Source organism: Heptranchias perlo, chromosome 12 (genome assembly GCF_035084215.1).
Source record: "Heptranchias perlo isolate sHepPer1 chromosome 12, sHepPer1.hap1, whole genome shotgun sequence".
Classification (NCBI taxonomy): Eukaryota; Metazoa; Chordata; class Chondrichthyes; order Hexanchiformes; family Hexanchidae; genus Heptranchias; species Heptranchias perlo.
This window is the reverse complement of record NC_090336.1, coordinates 66685750-66693249: the sequence shown is the minus strand read 5'-3', so window position 1 is coordinate 66693249 and position 7500 is coordinate 66685750. Positions and strand designations below refer to the sequence as shown.

At 53.1% G+C, this 7500-nt stretch overlaps 5 pseudogenes; all 5 read right to left on the bottom strand.

Moving 5' to 3' along the window:
- Window positions 1-2500: 2500 nt before the first annotated feature.
- Window positions 2501-2617, bottom strand: LOC137330016 (U2 spliceosomal RNA; annotated as a pseudogene).
- Window positions 2618-3576: 959 nt separating this feature from the next.
- On the bottom strand, window positions 3577-3693 carry LOC137329818 (U2 spliceosomal RNA; annotated as a pseudogene).
- Window positions 3694-4631: 938 nt separating this feature from the next.
- LOC137329627 (U2 spliceosomal RNA) lies at window positions 4632-4748 on the bottom strand (annotated as a pseudogene).
- A 1287-nt stretch (window positions 4749-6035) lies between these two features.
- Window positions 6036-6152, bottom strand: LOC137329047 (U2 spliceosomal RNA; annotated as a pseudogene).
- Window positions 6153-7097: 945 nt separating this feature from the next.
- On the bottom strand, window positions 7098-7214 carry LOC137329783 (U2 spliceosomal RNA; annotated as a pseudogene).
- Between the last annotated feature and the right edge of the window lie 286 nt (window positions 7215-7500).

Genomic DNA, 7500 nt, shown 5'->3' with positions numbered 1-7500 from the left:
CTGCTTTGACCAGGAGACCTGTTTTCTGGGACGCAGGTGTGAGATTCCAGGGGACCTGCTTTGTGCTGATTTCCCTGCCTCCCTCCCCCCAGGACTTCCTTCTGAACACCTTTGTCGTTTAATCGAGGGCCAAAAGCCTGCCTGTGAAAGGGAAGGATCAGCCGGTCAGCCCCCTGCTGGTCGCTGCTGCCAGTGCAGCAGGCGTGCGTGTGTCCTCGGCCTCGTGTCCAGGTCCCTCAGGGACTTGAGGCAGCTCTCCCCGGTGGTCTCGTGGTCAGGACCGGGCTTCGAATCCCAGTCGGGGGGGGGGATGACTTTCTGCTGCAGATTAATTGGCATGAAGGAAAGTCTCCCCTCCTGAGCGTAAAGCTCCACCCTCACCACCACCACCGCCTTTTCCTCCCCTTGACAAACGGACAGACAGACAGACAGACAGTCAGTCCAGTTCGGGAGCGCAGCTTTCATTAAGCAATGGCGTTTGTGACAACTCATCGTCTGACAGGTTGATGATTTCCCCACACGCCTCCTGCCGAATAAAAGGCTCACCCTCCCAGACACTACCCCCAGAATCACCCACCCCGCCCCCCCGGGGTGAATATTAAGCCCGAGAACACCGACTGTAACCAACCGCAGTGAAAAGTTGAAGTGGCAACTCATTAACCAGATTTATTTTGGGCAACTCATTAACCAGATTTTTTGTTCATTTGGTTTATGAGTTGCCAAGTGTAAATCTGGTTAATGAGTTGCCACTTCAACTTTTCACTGCGGTGGGTTACAGTCGGTGTTCTCGGGCTTAATATTCACCCCGGGGGGGGGGGGGGGGGGGTGTATAGCGGGCGATGGCCGGTGTGGAGTGCGTTTTTTGGGGGTTGATTTTCACTTTGCCTCGCTGGTGGAATTTGTGGGAGGCAGGCAAGGGGATTGGTGTGGGCTGGTGGGCGGCAAGGGAGATGCTTGCTTCGGGGTGTTATCCTCACTTTGGTCCGCTGGTGAGAGTAGGCAGCGGCAGGCTGGCAGGCAGGCAAGTGTGATGTAGTGTGGGGTGCAGTGCAGTGCAGTGCAGTGCGGTGCGGTGCTGCCCTGTCGTTTATGAAAGGTTGTAATGACACTGCTTTGCAGCTGACCATGTCCACTGATTTGTGACGCCCGTATGGAGGCTGATATCTCAGGAGGGCCGAGGCCGATTTCCTCCGGGGACGGCTCGTCGCGTGCGGCAGGACGAGGCGCAGCGGACGGTACCGAGCGCTCGGAGGTGCGGCGCTGCCCGCCGGAGGTACAGCGAAAGGCTGCAAACCGCTTTCCGCCTGCTAACTCGGCGGCCGTCAGACCGACCGACTCCGCTTTACCACCGGAGCTAGAGTCGGGCAAGGGGCACCGAAGGGTACCGGAAGGATCGCGTTCGCACGACGGGAAGTCGACTAGCGGGCCGCCGAAAGCGAGCCGGGGGCCCCCGGTTTTTCTGTCCCACCTGGAGACTGATATCTCAGGAAGGCCGAGGCCGATTTCCTCCGGGGACGGCTCGTCGCGTGCGGCAGGACGAGGCGCAGCGGACGGTACCGAGCGCTCGGAGGTGCGGCGCTGCCCGCCGGAGGTACAGCGAAAGTCTGCGAACCGCTTTCCGCCTCCTCTCACCGCACGGCTCTCCTTTTCACCCACTGGCGGATTTTCACCCTCCGACTGCTCGCTACCGTCCGCTGCGCCTGGTCCGGGCCCTGTCCATTGTCATGTTAATGGCAGGGCGGGGCAGGACTGCTTTCACCAGGAACCCGGTTTTCTGGGTCAGAGGTTCCAGGGGACCTGTTTTGTGCGGACTTCCCTGTGTCCGTCCCTCCATGCCTTCCCCCCAGGACTTCCTTCTGAACACCTTTGTCGTTTGAGCGAGGGCCAAAAGCCTGCCTGTGAAAGGGAAGGATCAGCCGGTCAGCCCCCTGTTGGTCGCTGCTGCCAGTGCAGCAGGCGTGCGTGTGTCCTCGGCCTCGTGTCCAGGTCCCTCAGGGACTTGAGGCAACTCTCCCCGGTGGTCTCGTGGTCAGGACCGGGCTTCGAATCCCGGTCGGGGGGGATGACTTTCTGCTACAGATTAATTGGCACCTCTGAAAGAAAGTCTCCCCTCCTGAGCGTAATGCTCCACCCTCACCACCACCGCCACCTTTTCCACCCCTTGACAAACAGACAGACAGACAGACAGACAGTCAGTCCAGTTCGTGAGCGCAGCTTTCATTTGGAAGCAGACCCTGCTTGTTTCAAGTCAACGACGCCAAGTTATTTTGCACTTTGAATTATATCGCTACGTGCGAGCGGCACTCAGCCTTGGAGAAGAAAAAAATACCACTGAGCTGAGAAAGTTCTTTTTAAAAAGGTTTCCTTCCACAGCAGCTCTGAGTGAGAGAGAGAGAGAGATATCAGCTTTATTCTCAGTAATAATACACACACACACACACACACACACACACACAGACACTGGGAAAGAGCTGATTTTCCTTTTGAATATCTCCCCACGGGGAGCTGCACCGTTCCCAGAAACACTGCAATACTGGGTCGATGCGTGGAGTGGACGGAGCAAGCCCCTATTCCATCTCCCTGTTCTAAAATTCAATTAAAAATAATAATAAATAATATGTGTGTGTGTGTGTGTGTGTGTGTGTGTGTGTCGGTGTCAGTATCAGTCAGTGAGTCAGTGTCTCTCTCTCTCTCTCTCTCACTCAGAGCTGCTGTGGAAGGAAACTTTTTTAAAAAGAACTTGCTTATTGAAAGAAAGATGTGTCTCAAGCTGCCGGGGCCTGTCCATTCTCCTGTCAATGGCAGGACTGCTTTCACCAGGAACCCGGTTTTCTGGGTCAGAGGTTCCAGGGGACCTGTTTTGTGCGGACTTCCCTGTGTCCGTCCCTCCCTGCCTGCCTTCCCCCCAGCACTTCCTTCTGAACACCTTTGTCGTTTGAGCGAGGGCCAAAAGCCTGCCTGTGAAAGGGAAGGATCAGCCGGTCAGCCCCCTGTTGGTCGCTGCTGCCAGTGCAGCAGGCGTGCGTGTGTATTCGGCCTCGTGTCCAGGTCCCTCAGGGACTTGAGGCAACTCTCCCCGGTGGTCTCGTGGTCAGGACCGGGCTTCGAATCCCGGTCGGGGGGGATGGCTTTCTGCTGCAGATTAATTGGCACCTCTGAAAGAAAGTCTCCCCTCCTGAGCGTAAAGCTCCACCCTCACCACCACCACCGCCTTTTCCACCCCTTGACAAACAGACAGACAGACAGACAGACAGTCAGACAGTCCAGTTCGGGAGCGCAGCTTTCATTTGGAAGCAGACCCTGCTTGTTTAAAGTCAACGACGCCAAGTTATTTTGCACTTTGAATTATATCGCTACGTGCGAGCGGCACTCAGCCTTGGAGAAGAAAAAAATACCACTGAGCTGAGAAAGGTCTTTTTAAAAAGGTTTCCTTCCACAGCAGCTCTGAGTGAGAGAGAGAGAGAGAGAGAGAGATATCAGCTTTATTCTCAGTAATAATACACACACACACACACACACACACACACACAGAGACACTGGGAAAGAGCTGATTTTCCTTTTGAATATCTCCCCACGGGGAGCTGCACCGTTCCCAGAAACACTGCAATACTGGGTCGATGCGTGGAGTGGACGGAGCAAGCCCCTATTCCATCTCCCTGTTCTAAAAATCAATTAAAAATAAAAGTAAATAATATGTGTGTGTGTGTGTGTCGGTGTCAGTATCAGTCAGTGAGTCAGTGTCTCTCTCTCTCTCTCTCACTCAGAGCTGCTGTGGAAGGAAACTTTTTTAAAAAGAACTTGCTTATTGAAAGAAAGATGTGTCTCAAGCTGCCGGGCCCTGTCCATTCTCCTGTCAATGGCAGGACTGCTTTCACCAGGAACCCGGTTTTCTGGGTCAGAGGTTCCAGGGGACCTGTTTTGTGCGGACTTCCCTGTGTCCGTCCCTCCCTGCCTGCCTTCCCCCCAGCACTTCCTTCTGAACACCTTTGTCGTTTCAGCGAGGGCCAAAAGCCTGCCTGTGAAAGGGAAGGATCAGCCGGTCAGCCCCCTGCTGGTCGCTGCTGCCAGTGCAGCAGGCGTGCGTGTGTCCTCGGCCTCGTGTCCAGGTCCCTCAGGGACTTGAGGCAGCTCTCCCCGGTGGTCTCGTGGTCAGGACCGGGCTTCGAATCCCAGTCGGGGGGGGATGACTTTCTGCTGCAGATTAATTGGCACCTCTGAAAGAAAGTCTCCCCTCCTGAGCGTAAAGCTCCACCCTCACCACCACCGCCGCCTTTTCCTCCCCTTGACAGACAGACAGACAGACAGACAGTCAGTCCAGTTCGGGAGCGCAGCTTTCATTTGGAAGCAGACCCTGCTTGTTTAAAGTCAACGACGCCAAGTTATTTTGCACTTTGAATTATATCGCTACGTGCGAGCGGCACTCAGCCTTGGAGAAGAAAAAAATACCACTGAGCTGAGAAAGTTCTTTTTAAAACGGTTTCCTTCCACAGCAGCTCTGAGTGAGAGAGAGAGAGAGAGAGAGAGAGATAGATATCAGCTTTATTCTCAGTAATAACACACACACACACACACACACACACACACAGAGACACTGGCAAAGAGCTGTTTTTCCTTTTGAATATCTCCCCACAGGGAGCTGCACCGTTCCCAGAAACACTGCAATACTGGGTCGATGCGTGGAGTGGACGGAGCAAGCCCCTATTCCATCTCCCTGTTCTAAAAATCAATTAAAAATAATAATAAATAATATGTGTGTGTGTGTGTGTGTGTGTGTGTGTCGGTGTCAGTATCAGTCAGTGAGTCAGTGTCTCTCTCTCTCTCTCTCTCTCACTCAGAGCTGCTGTGGAAGGAAACTTTTTTAAAAAGAACTTGCTTATTGAAAGAAAGATGTGTCTCAAGCTGCCGGGCCCTGTCCATTGTCATGTCAATGGCAGGACTGCTTTCACCAGGAACCCGGTTTTCTGGGTCAGAGGTTCCAGGGGACCTGTTTTGTGCGGACTTCCCTGTGTCCGTCCCTCCCTGCCTGCCTTCCCCCCAGGACATCCTTCTGAACACCTTTGTCGTTTAAAATAATAATAAATAATATGTGTGTGTGTGTGTGTCGGTGTCAGTATCAGTCAGTGAGTCAGTGTCTCTCTCTCTCTCTCTCTCTCTCTCTCACTCAGAGCTGCTGTGGAAGGAAACTTTTTTAAAAAGAACTTGCTTATTGAAAGAAAGATGTGTCTCAAGCTGCCGGGCCCTGTCCATTGTCATGTCAATGGCAGGACTGCTTTCACCAGGAACCCGGTTTTGTGGGTCAGAGGTTCCAGGGGACCTGTTTTGTGCGGACTTCCCTGTGTCCGTCCCTCCCTGCCTGCCTTCCCCCCAGGACTTCCTTCTGAACAGCTTTGTCGTTTCAGCGAGGGCCAAAAGCCTGCCTGTGAAAGGGAAGGATCAGCCGGTCAGCCCCCTGTTGGTCGCTGCTGCCAGTGCAGCAGGCGTGCGTGTGTCCTCGGCCTCGTGTCCAGGTCCCTCAGGGACTTGAGGCAACTCTCCCCGGTGGTCTTGTGGTCAGGACCGGGCTTCGAATCCCGGTCGGGGGGGATGACTTTCTGCTGCAGATTAATTGGCACCTCTGAAAGAAAGTCTCCCCTCCTGAGCGTAAAGCTCCACCCTCACCACCACCGCCGCCTTTTCCACCCCTTGACAAACAGACAGACAGACAGACAGACAGACAGTCAGTCCAGTTCGGGAGCGCAGCTTTCATTTGGAAGCAGACCCTGCTTGTTTAAAGTCAACGACGCCAAGTTATTTTGCACTTTGAATTATATCGCTACGTGCGAGCGGCACTCAGCCTTGGAGAAGAAAAAAATACCACTGAGCTGAGAAAGTTCTTTTTAAAAAGGTTTCCTTCCACAGCAGCTCTGAGTGAGAGAGAGAGAGAGAGAGAGAGATATCAGCTTTATTCTCAGTAATAATACACACACACACACACACACACACACACACAGAGACACTGGGAAAGAGCTGTTTTTCCTTTTGAATATCTCCCCACAGGGAGCTGCACCGTTCCCAGAGACACTGCAATACTGGGTCGATGCGTGGAGTGGACGGAGCAAGCCCCTTTTCCATCTCCCTGTTCTAAAAATCAATTTAAAATAATAATAAATAATATGTGTGTGTGTGTGTGTGTGTCGGTGTCAGTATCAGTCAGTCAGTCAGTGTCTCTCTCTCTCTCTCCCTCACACTCAGAGCTGCTGTGGAAGGAAACTTTTTTAAAAAGAACTTGCATATTGAAAGAAAGATGTGTCTCAAGCTGCCGGGCCCTGTCCATTGTCATGTCAATGGCAGGACTGCTTTCACCAGGAACCCGGTTTTGTGGGTCAGAGGTTCCAGGGGACCTGTTTTGTGCGGACTTCCCTGTGTCCCTCCCTGCCTGCCTTCCCCCCAGGACTTCCTTCTGAACACCTTTGTCGTTTGAGCGAGGGCCAAAAGCCTGCCTGTGAAAGGGAAGGATCAGCCGGTCGGACCCCTGCTGGTCGCTGCTGCCAGTGCAGCAGGCGTGCGTGTGTATTCGGCCTCGTGTCCAGGTCCCTCAGGGACTTGAGGCAACTCTCCCCGGTGGTCTCGTGGTCAGGACCGGGCTTCGAATCCCGGTCGGGGGGGATGACTTTCTGCTACAGATTAATTGGCACCTCTGAAAGAAAGTCTCCCCTCCTGAGCGTAAAGCTCCACCCTCACCACCACCACCGCCTTTTCCTCCCCTTGACAGACAGACAGACAGACAGACAGACAGACAGACAGACAGTCCAGTTCGGGAGCGCAGCTTTCATTTGGAAGCAGACCCTGCTTGTTTCAAGTCAACGACGCCAAGTTATTTTGCACTTTGAATTATATCGCTACGTGCGAGCGGCACTCAGCCTTGGAGAAGAAAAAAATACCACTGAGCTGAGAAAGTTCTTTTTAAAAAGGTTTCCTTCCACAGCAGCTCTGAGTGAGAGAGAGAGAGAGAGAGAGAGATAGATATCAGCTTTATTCTCAGTAATAACACACACACACACACACACACACAGAGACACTGGGAAAGAGCTGTTTTTCCTTTTGAATATCTCCCCACGGGGAGCTGCACCGTTCCCAGAAACACTGCAATACTGGGTCGATGCGTGGAGTGGACGGAGCAAGCCCCTAGTCCATCTCCCTGTTCTAAAAATCAATTAAAAATAATAATAAATAATATGTGTGTGTGTGTGTGTGTGTGTGTGTGTGTGTGTGTGTCGGTGTCAGTATCAGTCAGTGAGTCAGTGTCTCTCTCTCTCTCTCTCTCTCTCTCACTCAGAGCTGCTGTGGAAGGAAACTTTTTTAAAAAGAACTTGCTTATTGAAAGAAAGATGTGTCTCAAGCTGCCGGGCCCTGTCCATTGTCATGTCAATGGCAGGACTGCTTTCACCAGGAACCCGGTTTTCTGGGTCAGAGGTTCCAGGGGACCTGTTTTGTGCGGACTTCCCTGTGTCCGTCCCTCCC